Source organism: Balaenoptera borealis (assembly GCF_965194805.1).
Source record: "Balaenoptera borealis genome assembly, chromosome: 8".
Lineage (NCBI taxonomy): Eukaryota > Metazoa > Chordata > Mammalia > Artiodactyla > Balaenopteridae > Balaenoptera > Balaenoptera borealis.
In genome coordinates, this window is record NC_138865.1 from 77269815 (window position 1) to 77283034 (window position 13220).

General features: G+C 35.3%; 1 protein-coding gene across 1 annotated transcript in view; it reads left to right on the forward strand.

Moving 5' to 3' along the window:
* Positions 1-389: 389 nt before the first annotated feature.
* RORB (RAR related orphan receptor B) overlaps positions 390-13220 on the forward strand; it is a 372186-nt gene continuing 359355 nt past the window's right edge. Inside the window, exon 1 of the mRNA XM_082401472.1 lies at positions 390-403. The gene's annotated coding sequence lies outside the window, so the exon portion shown is untranslated. The remainder of the gene's footprint in view (positions 404-13220) is intronic.

Below are 13220 nucleotides of genomic sequence, written 5' to 3' on the forward strand. Positions count from 1 at the left end.
TTTAATATCTTCTACTGTCACTTTGGTTAAAGTATGATTCCATAATGATCTATGATCCGATTTAGTCAAATGTTCAAACCCTTAGACATTTTGACAACTTCCCCAAATCAAATTCTAAATGGAGTCTTTTTGACCTCAGAATAAATAACTTTGAGATTTCCCAGAGGGACCCTGGAAAACCTCAAAAGATTTGTCTCTCACATGGTAAAATGTTAACCTAATTAGGTCTATTTGATATGTTAAATTACATGAGAAAAAATATCAAGTAAGAAGTGATGCTAAACCTTCTTAGGTTATATTTATATGGAGGCATGTGTTTAACATATGTGTTATGAAATTCCTAGAACTCTGATATGCCATGGTATAATGTTATCAGTCATAATTCCATTTATTATCTTAAAATGTTGTATATCACAGAAATGACCGAATTTCCTTGTCAATTTCGTTATAATGAACTCTCATCAGATCTTTAACAATGGGCATTTTAAAGTCTTTTGTCATTTATGTACAGTTGTTGTTTTATTCTTATGCTTTTGCAAAAGTGAGATTCATGGAAAGGACTCTACCAAGTACTCTTGACCACTGACACTGCTGCCAAATTACAAGGTGTCATATTTCACAACTGAAGAAGGCTCCACCTGACATCTGGTTCTGGGCAAAAGCTCAGGACTTCAAAATCAAATTGACTAGGAACCAAGTAGCCAACATTAAGGTAGACTGCTTCCTCCAAAGGTGTTGGATCAAGAACATTTCTTTCCATTCCTCCTTCCCTCTCTGTCCATCCTTTTCCTAATTCTTACACTGTGAAGGTCTTTTTGATTCTTTTATTCACCTTTTGCCTTGCTTTGTCCTGGAAAGATAAAGCCATGTTCACATATATCCAACCTCCAAATAACTGTTGGATTTGCCATGATGTTGGTGATCCTGTAGTTCTTCCCATCTCAAACTAATCCCTGATTTACAATGCCTTAGTTTCTCTGGAACAAACTCAGCCCTTTATTGTGTGAAGCTCCCTAACCCTGTGGGTCCATTTTCCTGCCTCTGATTAACAACTCCAAACTCAGGGAAACTTGCATCCAGAATCTGTACGAAGAAAGGTACACAAGGCAAGAGTAACCAGTATAAAACTACGTACGCAGTCTACAGACCCTTAAGTTTTACTGGCCCCTGTGGCTGTCACCTTTCCAGTCCTGAGCCACAGACTCAAACTGGAATTATCTGGAGACATTCATGATTCAAAATTTGCTTCCAGGGCTTCCCTGGTGGCGCAGTGGTTGAGAATCTGCCTGCTAATGCAGGAGACACGGGTTCGAGCCCTGGTCTGGGAAGATCCCACATGCCGCAGAGCGGCTGGGCCCGTGAGCCACAACTACTGAGCCTGCGCATCTGGAGCCTGTGCTCCGCAATAAGAGAGGCCACGACAGTGAAAGGCCTGCGCACCGCGATGAAGAGTGGCCCCCACTTGCCGCGGCTGGAGAGAGCCCTCGCACAGAAATGAAGACCCAACACAGCCATAAATAAAAAAAAAAAAAAAAAAAAAATTTGCTTCCACTGGCAGATCCCTACTCCCCTGGCTAGAAGTAAATGCAAATGAGGCTATGATCAGGACTATCTCAACTCTTGAAGATACTGCAGAACCTGTTGCTAAAGCAATAACTGCTCAACAGAAATCCCTAGACTCTCTGGCTGAAGTTGTTCTTGATAATAGGATTATCTTTTAGCAGAGCATCGAGATGTTTGTGCTATGGCCAACACTGCTTGCTGCACTTGGATTGACATTTCTGGGAAAGCTAAAAGTCAGTTACATAAGATCACCGGAACAGTCGTTTGGCTTAAGAAAGTGATTCCTTCAATAGGGTTTTTCTTTGACTTATTTTATTCTGATTGGTTTGGGTCTTAGGGACCATGGCTCTGAAGTGAACTCCAGACATTAGGAATTATCATGCTAATTATAATAATCATAGTAGTCTCCCTGGTGTGCTGTATTCTCTCAAAACCTTTAAATACATGTTCACAGCCACCACCACAAAGCAAATGATCTCCCTAAGACTAGAATGTCAGAAAAGGATCAAAAAGAAAGGCTGACTTAAAGAATGTGAACCCAATGTCATGACCTGTAAATACTGCAAAAAGATTCAGGAAAAAAAAAAAAAAGTAAGAACTCCAGAGAGTTAAGCTTGGAATTGCATTAATGCATTAAATTTTGATCACATCTCTCAGACTGAGAGTCTGATCAAAAGAGGGAATTGTTAAAAACAAGACAACAGACCCAAAATGGAGTTACTTATCCTAAACCCCACATCACCAAACTGAGACCTAACTTAATTACAGTTTCAGCTTTCCTGGAAATGGAATCTTAAACCAGTCAATCAGGAGTCACCTGATCAGCACTAGTGAGGTGATCTGCCTGATAGATCCTTGCAATTCCCTAAAGGAAAGTGGCCTTGCAATAACCAAGCTGCTTTTTTGTTTAGTATAGCTTCCTTGTTCCTGCTCCCTTCTGCCTATAAAAGTCTTTATTCTGTACAGCTCCTCAGAGCTCCTTTCTATCTGCTAGATTGGCTGCTGCCTGATTCATGAATTGCTGAAAAGCCAATAAGATCTTTCAAATTTCCTCAGTTGAATTTTGTTTTTTAACAGAATTTTAAAAGTAATTGTTTCTAGGGACTGGAGATTAACTGGGAAGGGTAATGAGGGAGCTTTCTGGGATGATGGAAATATTGATATTTTGTTTCTTGATAGTGGTATGAGTTAAATATATAATATGTGCATTTGTCACATGGAACTATACACTTTAGATCAGTGCATTTCACAATACATAAATTGAACTTTGATTTTAAAAATTTATTTGTTTAGAATGATGATTGGTTGGTATTCAAAAAAGACCATGAGTTTAAATGAATTATAAAGATGTCCATTAGCTTAAAACCTTATATTTGCTTGAAGAAAATCAGTCAGGCTTCTTAATATAGTTTATTTGCATTTGGACGCCTAATTTCATTCAAAGTCTTTTGAACTGACCCTTTGAAATAAATAATACATTAAAGATCAGAATAAATGATTCCAAATGTTGAAGCTAAAATGCAGATACTGTAGCTACAGAGAGCTATACAATTATTAAATTTGAGTTATAAATTTGATTTTGAAATTCTTGGTCACCTAAGTGAAAAGTGAAACACAATAATTATATAACCTTCAATATCTAGCTTTTAAAAAGTGCAGTTCCACATGGTGAGCAAAGCTTTTTCTAGCATTTAATCTTGTTGGACAAAGGAAAAAGAACAAAAAGGACAAATAAAAAAGACTTCTGTGTCTTGTAAGAAATTTAGTATAAGCTAATGTAGAACTGCTCTAAAATTATAAGACAAGCAAACACACTAATTTCCCAGCAGGGAAAGATACAAAGCTAATACTGGAAAAAAAAGAAGTAAATGAAAAGAGTTCAGGAATACATGGGGAATGCCCAGCAACTCCACCCTTTCCAGATCTTGTTTGCCCAAGAATGCAGCAGATGGATGTATCTTCTCTACCAAGAGAGAACACTTAGGGGAAAAACATGTTAAAAATTGTCTTGGTCTAAATCCTATATTTATAGGGACAATTCCTTTTCCTGAGTCATATGATATATATATATCAAAACTAATATATAAAAGCTAATATATATATATATATTAAACTAATATGTAAAACTAATATAAAAACTAATGTATATATATTTTGAACTAATAAATATATATATTTAAAACTATAAAAACTAATATATATATATTTAAAAATTTAACAGTGCAGAAGGAAAATGGGGGTAAAAGGAGTATTGGGTAAGGAATCTGGGTTGTATAGTTTGTAAAAGCAATCACTGAGAGATTTACATATGCACCTCTAGTAAATACCCAGGGAACTCTATTAGTGGTTTGCAAATTTTGATATACCTTGGATGCCTCTGAGGAACTTGTTCACATGCAGATTTTCCACTCTGATAACAAAGATTCAAATTCAATAAAGGCCTAGAAATTTGAGGCCAGAAATCTGCAAATTCAGTGAGCACCCCAGGTAACTCTGACGTAAATGGTAATAAGACTACCTTAGAATAAGAATAACTTGGTTTATGGGATCAAAAATGTCTGTGCTACAGAGGCAGCCTGATCATGTCAGTGAGAGAAGCAGGTCTGATAAGACAGTTGAGAGTTGGGAACAGGAAGCAAAGGAACTGTGAGCTAAAGAACATGTGTCTTAATCTTAAGACTCTAGGCTCCTATAGTTGAATGCAAGGAATGTAGGTCCAGTGTCGCTACAGCCTCTGATTTTTGAAGAGACACTTACATCTGAACCTTTATATCCTGTTTCTTGTTTTTAATGTAGGCAACTAATATTTTAAAACAAGGTAAAACCAAACATGTGGATGTGGTCAAAGCACAGCTTCTAACCAAATAAAGCATATCTACAGGCCATCAGTTTGCAAACTCTGATCTTGACATTGGTCATGTTCTATAGAGTCTGTCTTTCCGATATTAATCAACCTAAATAAGTATCCATAAATTGCTAAATCACAGTCAACAAGATTTTCCTTTCTGGTGATTTGAAAATTACCCCTGTACTGTAGTTAATGGAGAAGATCCATAGCCATTTTATGCCTGATAATTTAGTGCTGTATCTGTCATTTTCTATACAAAGTAGTATCCTCACTAACTTTCAACCAGAAAGATCAGCAGCCTCTGCACAGGGATGGGTAACATAGATCCCAAAAGGCAGGACCAGTTTTTTTCCAAAGCGAAAGAAAGGAAAGAAAATCTGCTTAAGTATGTAAACAAGGACTTGGTGGGGACCCAAGACTTCTATTGTGCAGGATTTGAAAGAAGGGATTTGACTGAGACAAATTTCAGGGCAGTGAAGGTATTTGCATTCAGCCCTTGAAGTTCTTGCAGGAAGGTCAGTGTGAATCCATGGAATGCCTGACTTTGGGTAAGCTGTCTCCTGCTGAGCTCATTTGCATAATTAGTGGCAAAAATGTAATCTTGCCACCCTCTTTAATTTTCACAATAATATTTTGATGCAAACTTTTTAAAAGCATTAATAGCTTAAGCTTAGTCTACCAATGATAGAAAAAATGTGGCAAACATTATATTGCTCCTAATTTCTCAGTAAAATAAAACAGCATATGTAATTAGCATAATGATTTGGTTATGTGTAAAACCTACTTTCCATAAACACGTTATACATTCTATCAACAGTAGCTAAAACCAAAATTAAAGCCCACCATGGATAATGTCACTATCAAAAAATTCATCTTAAAAATATTAAAAATAAAAGAAGAAAATCAAGGGATTTCCCTGGTGATCCAGTGGCTGGGACTTCACCTTCCAATGCAGGGGGTGTGGGTTCGATCCCTGGTGGGGGAACTAAGATCCCACATGCCTTGGGGCCAAAAAACTAAAAACAACATAAAACAGAAGCAATATTGTAACAAATTCAATAAAGACTTTTAAAAAAAAAAGAAAATCAAAAAGAAGGAAAATTTTTAAAAATCGGAAGCTTATTATTATTATTATGTTGATATTTTTCTTACTATTAAAGTAGTCATTCTTCTAGGAGTTTTGCAAATATTGATTCATTAAAATTGTTCTACAAGCAGATCATATGATTTGAAGAAATCATACAAGTGGACAAGTATTTGGACAAGTAATTGACCAATTTGAGTTTTTTTCCTTATATCAAGTGCCAGTAATCCATAATTACATTATTTGTTTTCCTATCCAGTATCCATTATTGCTGTTTCACTTGATGTGGTGACAAGAATAGAAATCATACTCTTGGCTAGTGATATCATTTAATCTGAGAATATAAAATATTCATGTAGAGGTCAATATAAATTTGAGAACTTCAGATCAAAGTCACTATGTGAAGGTTTTAGATATTCAGAGATGATATAAAGGAAGTTTCAAGCTGGAGATCTATAAGACAGCTGTCTCTTACCAAGTTAAAAAAAATTTTAAACTCATTCTACAAGGCCAGCATCACCCTGGTACCAAAACCAGACAAAGATTTCACAAAAAAAAGAAAACAACAGACCGATATCACTGATGAACATAGATGCAAAAATCCTCAACAAAATACTAGCAAACAGAATCCAACAGCACATTAAAAGGATCATGCACCATGATCAAGTGGGGTTTATCCCAGGAATGCAAGGATTCTTCAATATACACAAATCAATGTGATACACCATATTAACAAATTGAAGGAGAAAAACTATATGATCATCTCAATAGATGCAGAAAAGGCTTTTGACAAAATTCAACATCCATTTATGATAAAAACCCTCCAGAAAGTAGGCATACAAGGAACTTACCTCAACATAATAAAGGCCATATATGACAAACCCACAGCCAACATCGTTCTCAGTGGTGAAAAACTGAAACCATTTCCTCTAAGATCAGGAATAAGACAAGGTTGCCCACTCTCACTGCTATTATTCAACATAGTTGTCAAAGTTTTAGCCACAGCAGTCAGAGAAGAAAAAGAAATAAAAGGAATCCAAATCGGAAAAGAAGAAGTAAAACTGTCACTGTTTGCAGATGACATGATACTATACATAGAGAATCCTAAACATGCTACCAGAAAACTACTAGAGCTAATCAATGAATTTAGTAAAGTAGCAGGATACAAAATTAATGCAAGAAATCTCTTGCATTCGTATAAACTAATGATGAAAACTCTGAAAGAGAAATTAAGGAAACACTCCCATTTACCACTGCAACAAAAAGAATAAAATACCGAGGAATAAACCTACCTAAGGACACAAAAGACCTGTATGCAGAAAACTACAAGACGCTGATGAAAGAAATTAAAGATGATACAAACAGATGGAGAGATATACCATGTTCTTGGATTGGAAGAATCAACGTTGTGAAAATGACTCTACTACCCAAAGCAATCTACAGATTCAGTGCAATCCCTATCAAACTACCAATGACATTTTTCACATTTTTCACAATTTTTATGGAAACACAAAAGACCCCGAATAGCCAAAGCAATCTTGAGAAAGAAAACAGAGCTGGAGGAATCAGGCTCCCTGACTTCAGACTGTACTACAAAGCTACAGTAATCAAGCCAATATGGTACTGGCACAAAAACAGAAATATCAATCAATGGAACAGGATAGAAAGCCCAAAGATAAACCCACGCACATATGGTCACCTTATCTTTGATAAAGGAGGCAAGAATAAACAATGGAGAAAAGACAGCCTCTTCAATAAGTGGTGCTGGGAAAACTGGACAGCTACATGTAAAAGAATGAAATTAGAACACTCTCTAACGCCATACACAAAAATAAACTCAAAATGGATTAAAGACCTAAATGTAAGGCCAGACACTATAAAACTCTTAGAGGAAAACATAGGAAGAACACTCTATGACATAAATCACTGCAAGATTCTTTTTGACCCACCTCCTAGAGAAATGGAAATAAAAACAAACATAAACAAATGGGGCCTAATGAAACTTAAAAACTTTTGCACAGCAAAGGAAACCATAAACAAGACGAAAAAACAACCCTCAGAATGGGAGAAAATATTTGCAAACGGAGCAACTGACAAAGGATTAATCTCCAAAATATACAAGCAGCTCATGTAGCTCAATATCAAAAAAACAAAAAACCCAATCCAAAAATGTGCAGAGGACCTAAATAGACATTTCTCCAAAGAAGATATACAGATTGCCAACAAACACATGAAAGGATGCTCCACATCACTGATCATTAGAGAAATGCAAATCAAAACTACAATGAGGTAGCACCTCACACCAGTCAGAATGGCCATCATCAAAAAGTCTACGAACAATAAATGCTGGAGAGGGTGTGGAGAAAAGGGAACCCTCTTGCATTGTTGGTGGGAATGTAAATTGATACAGCCACTATGGAGAACAGTATGGAGGTTCCTTAAAAAAATAAAAATGGAACTACCATACGACCCAGCAATCCCACTACTAGGCGTATACCCTGAGAAAACCATAATTCAAAAAGAGTCATGTATCACAATGTTCATTGCAGCACTATTTACAATAGCCAGGACATGGAAGCAACCTAAGTGTCCATCGACAGATGAATGGATAAAGAAGACGTGGCACATATATACAATGAAATATTACTCAGTCATAAAAAGAAACGAAATTGAGTTATTTGTAGTGAGAGTCTGTCATACAGAGTGAAGTAAGTCAGAAAGAGAAAAACAAATACCCTATGCTAACACATATATATGGAATCTAAAAAAAAAAAAAAAAAAAAAAATGGTTCTGAAGAACCTAGGGGCAGGATAGGAATAAAGATGCAGACTTAGAGAATGGAATTGAGGACACGGAGAGGAGGAAGGGTAAGCTGGACGACGTGAGTGAGTGGCATGGACATATGTACACTACCAAATGTAAAATAGATAGCTAGTGGAAGCAGCCGCATAGCACAGAGATCTCAGCTCGGTGCTTTGTGTCCACCTAGAGGGGTGGGATGGGGAGGGTGGGAGGGAAATGCCAGAGGGAGGAGATACGGGGATATATGTATACGTATAGCTGATTCACTTTGTTATACAGCAGAAAGTAACACACATTGTAAAGCAATTATACTCCAATAAAGATTTTAAAAAAAAAAATTTAGTTTTGTTCCTCTCTAGGGTCAAACAGTTTTCACAAGGACATTATTTATTCTTTCAAGGGAAGTAACCTCATTTTTCCTTATATAAATGTTCACTCTCATTATCTTACAATGATGCAAACATATGTGCATATTAATAATTTTACCTTTTTACAAAGGGCTTCCAAACTGAAGTGTCTCTTCCATTCTTCTTTGGAAAATAGTTATGTAAGCTTGGACAATTCGATACAGCTTGTTCACCTTAGAATCCTATAAACAAGAGATCCCCCATAACACCAAGACAATAACATAGTTTTGTTGTTTTCATCTGTAAAATACTCTTACAGGAATTATCTTGACTGATATACATACTCCACTTTATAATATTTATGGATGATAGGGCCAGAGAAATTGAGAGAGGATTTGCAACACACTAGAGATTTTTTTTCTTAATTTTTTTTTTTCTTCATCTCCTCATGGACTTAAAACCAAATGGCACTTGGAGTCCTCTAATGTACATTACTAGTATTGCAAAATATCATTATAATATTACCATTAAAGAATATTACAGTATTCTGGACTTTTAATAATATATGGTCCTCTTAAGCAGGTTGTAAACTCGTTCTCAGGATAAAACCAAAAGACAATTTTGTAAGTTATATATCAAAAACTTTTGAGATCTTAATGTATTCTAGGAAAGATTATTAAAGCTCACCAGATATTCCATGTGCTCCCCTATGTTTCCCAGTCTCCCTTGCAATTAAGTTGGGACCATAGACTAGTTCTGACCAGAACATGTGCCATTTTGGGGCTAAGACAGTTAAGAGTCAGCTTGTCCCATCATCCCTATCTTCCCCTATCATGGAGACCTTGGAAACCACCTGCTCCTGATAGCAAGGCTGAAAGAAGGAGGAAGGCCTTTATTGTTAAGGCACTGAAATTTCAGTCTTGATTGACATATGTATAAAATAAACCAAGGAAGATATGGGGAATAAAAATACTGTATAAGACCAGGAGCAGAAAATGCAGAGATGAGTATACAAGCTATGGTCTACGGAGGAACTAGGGACAAAAATCAGAGAAGTCAAAATCTATCACCAAATTCGTGATGTGAGAATGATGTTCACATCGTGTTAGGAGGTCAGGCAGGACCTAACTGGTGAAAAAAGCAAAGTGAAGAGTAAGACGATAAATAGAAGATTCAAAGAAATTTTCTGGGAATTACCTGCAATGATGGCATTTTTCATTGATACCAGCTTTAGGATTATGAGAATGGGCTGGGCTCCTTTCAAGACACATGATTAAAAAGAATTCAGTCATGAGCTGAAGAAGAGGAACTAGATTATCCCATTATGGAAGTCAGAAAACATGCCCATATGTATAGGAAATGGATCCTTGGGAGAGCACAATCACTGAGATATAGAGCATCAATAAGGCAGTGTAGTGGAGTAAATATTTACAAGCATGAACTCCAGTGCCACATTAGCTAAGTTTGAATCCCAGAACCACTATTAACTCTCTGTGTGACCTTGGGCAAGTTGTTCTTACTCTCTGAGTCTCATGTTCCTCACCTATAAAATGAGATTGCTAATATGACTGCATTACAAGGCTGTTGTGAGGACTAAATGAATTGATTGCATAGAGCACTAGCATGGTGTCTAGCACACATCAAGTACCATGCAGTTATTCCCAATTATTTCACTATCAATCTTGATAACAAAAATCACTTTTAATGAGTTACAACATTCAGCAGAATAGAAATACTGAACATCAACTTTGATGATACCCTATGCAGTATAAAATTAAAATTTAAGACAATTCACTGCATTAAAGATCATGATTTAATTTTTCAAGTTGAGTGAAATACTTTCATAGGCACCGAGACCCCAGAAATTTCATGTTTTTTATTCAGTTCTCAAATGACTGACTACTTACAAAAGTATTTATTTTTTAAGTGAGAAAGAGAAATGTCTAATTCATTTTGATTTCATGGCTTAAATATTCTAAGATCAAAGTTTAAATTATTGTACTATAGTGACAATTATTTGGAATGAAATATTACTCAGGTATGAAAGCTATTATTGAACTTTAGCTCAGTAATGTTAGATGTTATCATTCCAAATATGGAAAATATAAGACAGTGATAGATGATTATCTGATCTGATTTCCATCCCAAATTGGTAGAATAATTTGACAACAATGAGTTCACCAAGAATAAAGCATACATCAAAATAAGGAAGTCTGCAGTATGTATTCCATTTTTCATGCACATCAAATTATCCTTGACATAAGAAATTTGAGTTTGTTATATTTTTCCTTCTACCATGGTGATTATTCTATCTTGACATTGTTTGCCTTAAAAATAATAACTGCTAGATATTTCAAGAAGCTAAGGGAGGAGGGGAGCACACAAGCATTCCCTCAATTATTATAGATTTTATCACTTTTCATTAATTAATAATGAGGATGTTTAGGCTCCCAGTTAACAATCACTAGAAATTGCAGTACCTTATTTAGAAGGTGCATCATTCAGATTACAAATTGATGTAATGAATTCTAATGAACCCTTTCCTCCTACACTGAAGCTTAATCCCTATTCAAAGTGGATTAGTTAGTATTTAAATTTATCATAGGATCAAGAGTGATTAGTGGCCTATCATAAAAAAGAATCCCATGAAAGTCATGGATCTTTATCACATGCAAGACTAAGGGTGAGCTATTTGAAAAGTTCCAAGGATGGTGCATTGTACTGAAAATCTTGTCAATGATGCCTATTCCTGAGGTGTTCTGCAGTAAAATGCAGCCCAAAAAGAAAGAGGTCCACTTGTAGGAAAAAATTATTCTCTAAGGAATGAAGCAGCTGCATGCAAATGGTTTGCTAAATTCTTATTATCTGCATTTTCATTGACTGCTCAGCTTTGGAATGTGTGACTCTCTCCTTTGCCTGAAAGATTTTCTAAGGAGCTTTTGAAAACATTAAAGCTCCTGAAAGACTTAGCTAAGTTTGAAATTTAACTGAAATGAATATACCAGAGATATGGTTTAGTAATTGAAATTGCCATTTTCCTGTGGTTGTGTTTATGTCCTCTCAGAATAAGTATAGGAGTGAATTATATTTGAGGATACACATTATAAACTCAGAGATACCAGAATAATCCGAGTAATAATGACATCCAAATGCCGTATACTTGCTTCGAACTCCATTCTGTTTCTGGGAATGTAACTGATAAAAATATTGTGTAGATCAGAGTTTCTTTTTGATGTATCATAATTAAAAAGTCAAAAGTCTCATCCAGAACATCCCAGGTTTCCTTTAATAAACTATGGAAATATCTTCCCCTGAACTCACATAAACCCATATAAATTGTATTTTTAAGTTCAGTGAATTTACTAGTTTTTAAAACTAGATCCATTTTTTCCTAGAAAGACACAAAATGTTAATCGTGGTTATTTTTAGGAAGTATGATTGGTAGAATGGCATGGCAGAAGTTATCTTTTTCAAATATCTTCCCCATTGTGTTTGCTTTAGATGCCTGTTCAAATGCCTTTTTGAACTAGTCAAGCTCTACTCTTCAGGTTGCCAATATATCCATTTTCCTCTTTGTAACATAATCCCCTGATTTGAGCAGATAATTCTTCATCTCTCCACACAAATAGGTCTTATATTTTATTTTAATGTACTTGCTAATCTTTATTTATACTTATAATTTTATACATGTTTTTAGTATAAGGAATCTAAATCCATGCCTTCTTTTTCCCCCAGTGTTTTTTTTACTATTATTGTACTAGTTATTCTGGGAAAATGGAGGACCTGTAAGTTTTATTGTGCATACATAAGCCATTTAATTATGATTACAGGTATAATGTAAAACCTAATATATGTATTTTTTCTCAGTATATATATATTTTTCAACTTTTTTTTGAGGTCAAATGGAAATATCCTTCTTTAAGACGTTCATGGTTTGAGACTAAGTTTAATATCCCCTTATCATACTCTCCATGATTTTATAAATACCACTTATATCTTCTCTGAGCCTTTATTTTACAATACCTGGATCACCCATGTATAGCACAGGGTTTCTTAACAAGTGGCACTATTGATATTTTGGGCCAGATAATGCTGTGTTGAAAAGGGCTGTCCTGTACCTTGTAAGATATTTAAGAGCAACCCTGGCCTCCACCCACTAGATGCCGGTAGCACCTTCCAAGTTGTGATGATCAAAAATATCTTCAAACACTGCCAAATGTCACTTACGAGACAAAATTGTCCCCAGTTGATAACCACTGGTGTGGCAGTCTATGTAATTACAAAATGGTTTTATATATATTTTCAGGTGTAATCCACATATCATCCATTTAAAATAAGCAGTGCAAAGATTACTATTCCATTTTGAAGATGGGAATACCAAGGTGCAAGAGTTACTTTTGAATTAATTAATGTTGTTTTATCCCCTGAGAAATTACAGCCAAATTTTATGATCACAACTCAAATAATAGAACTGGGAATATTTTAAGAAAAAAAATTTAAATCAGTAATGGATGATTTTCACTTTCAATAATAAATAGAACAGCTAGACAAAAGAACAACAAGGAAAAAGAAGAC